Source organism: Psammomys obesus, unplaced genomic scaffold, assembly GCF_907164565.1.
Source record: "Psammomys obesus unplaced genomic scaffold, mPsaObe1.curated_primary_1811, whole genome shotgun sequence".
Lineage (NCBI taxonomy): Eukaryota > Metazoa > Chordata > Mammalia > Rodentia > Muridae > Psammomys > Psammomys obesus.
This window is the reverse complement of record NW_026585644.1, coordinates 46,469,676-46,471,563: the sequence shown is the minus strand read 5'-3', so window position 1 is coordinate 46,471,563 and position 1,888 is coordinate 46,469,676. Positions and strand designations below refer to the sequence as shown.

At 53.3% G+C, this 1,888-nt stretch overlaps 1 pseudogene; it reads right to left on the bottom strand.

The window, feature by feature from the left end:
- Positions 1-467: 467 nt before the first annotated feature.
- LOC129687687 (phosphomannomutase 1-like) lies at positions 468-1,336 on the bottom strand (annotated as a pseudogene).
- Between the last annotated feature and the right edge of the window lie 552 nt (positions 1,337-1,888).

Here is a 1,888-nt window from a genome sequence, read left to right as displayed (position 1 = left end):
GGCTGAGGGAAGAGGCTGTAATTTCTAAAGTGCCCAGTAGATGGCAAAATTGCCCCACAGTGTTAGTAAAACCACACTTCATGCTTCTGCAGGAGGTAGTGGAGTTGGCTGCTGGCTAAGCAACACTGTACAATGGAAGGGACTTCGGGAATTAACTGGTTCACTTAGTACTTATTATTACTATTATTATTATTGTTGTCTTGGGAACGTTAATATCCGTGACAAGGTCCTTTGAGTAATGCCCCTTCCCTGCTACTCTGCCCCTTGTCAGTCTGTGGCAAGCAGGCTCCATAGCATAACTCACACGCCTCCCTCTGGGGTGAAACCCATTCTGTCCCAAAGACCAGCAGCACCAGAAGCGAGGGCCTTCGGTGTAGACTGCAGGGATGCATCTCACCAGGAGCCACCTGGCTGGGGACAGTTGGCACACAGATCGTGGTCCTGTGTGTGTGGGCCTCCACATGACCTTACATGTTGGGCGGCGGGGGGGTGGGGTGGGGGGGAAGGAACCCTGGCACTCCAGGTTCTCTCTTCAAGCCTGGCCAGAGCTCTTTGACGGTCCCAGTGTTCAGATGTGGATACCGTTCTGCCTCTTGGGCTGTCTCTGGGAAGGAAAGCTCCCTGCATCATTGTACAGGGTCCTGAGGGGAGACCGTAGCTATAACGTCATAGATCCTAAAGTCGTTCCCACAAGGACTGGTCTCATTCTCCAAAGAAGTGGATCTTGTCAAAGCTGTCCTCGTACAGGCATCAGGGCTTTTCCCAGCCCTGGGGAAAGACATCGAAGCTTACGCCGCCTCGGGAGAACCTCAGCCCCTTGGCAGCAAACTCTGTCCTGAGAGCTACCACAAATGCCCTGTGCACAGGACTCGGTCCCGTTCTCCAGGGTGCAGCTGTGGCCGATGGGCAAGCTGTTCAGCACGCCACTCCGGAACTCAGCGGATGTTCCAGGCTCCTTGGGCAGTCCGAGCAGGGCCCTGCAGCCGAGGCCGAAGCTGATCAAGTTCCGTTGGAGCTCCTCCCTGAGGAGGTTCTGGATTGTCTGCTTGGAGAGCAGTGTCTGTGCTGTGCCGTCCCTCTCACAGCAAACACAGTCAGACTTTTCAGTGACCCTCTTCCCCAGCACCCCGCTGTCAGAGCCACCCGCCACACCCGTCTGTACTCTACTTCACAGCTTCTGTTCGAGGGCTGATACCTCAGGATCATTTTTTATTTTTTTCCTGGTGAGCTGGCATGAGGGTCCTGTCCCCGTCAAACAGCAGAGGGGATTAACTCTTTTTTTCTTACAGGCTCCCTCCATGGCAGACAGGCATGGCTGCGGCCCCCTTCCCACCATGTATACGGCTGTCCCTGCCCGTATAATATTTTAATGGCACACATGACACATACACACATTCTGACGGTAAAGGGTTCACTTTACTCACTTCCTTTCTCAATCAGCGTCCCCGCGCCTCCCCATTCTGTAAGGGAAGACAGTACAGGAAGGGCACTGTTGTCAGCACACTGCAGCTCCTGATCTGTGGGCTCACACGACCTGAGTTTTCAAAGTTGACTTCATAGCAGTGGTTGCTGCATTTGGTCAAACTATCTAGCCTCCATCATGCCTCCGTTTGCTCATTTTTCAGGCCTCCTATATCAAGACATGCCGGCACTCCCAGCGGAGTACCTGGCAGATAGGAACCTGGCCTAAGAGAACATCAGCTTTGTTCTTTATTGCTCTTTTTGTCACACACACACACACACACACACACACACACACACACACACACCTGTCAGTGGAAGAGCACATGCCTCTGCTCCTTCAGTCCTCTAAAGCAGGTCACATGGGCACGGAGTACAAAGAGCACACGTGACCTTATGTCTCCAACCCTGTGACCTGGCAACCCAT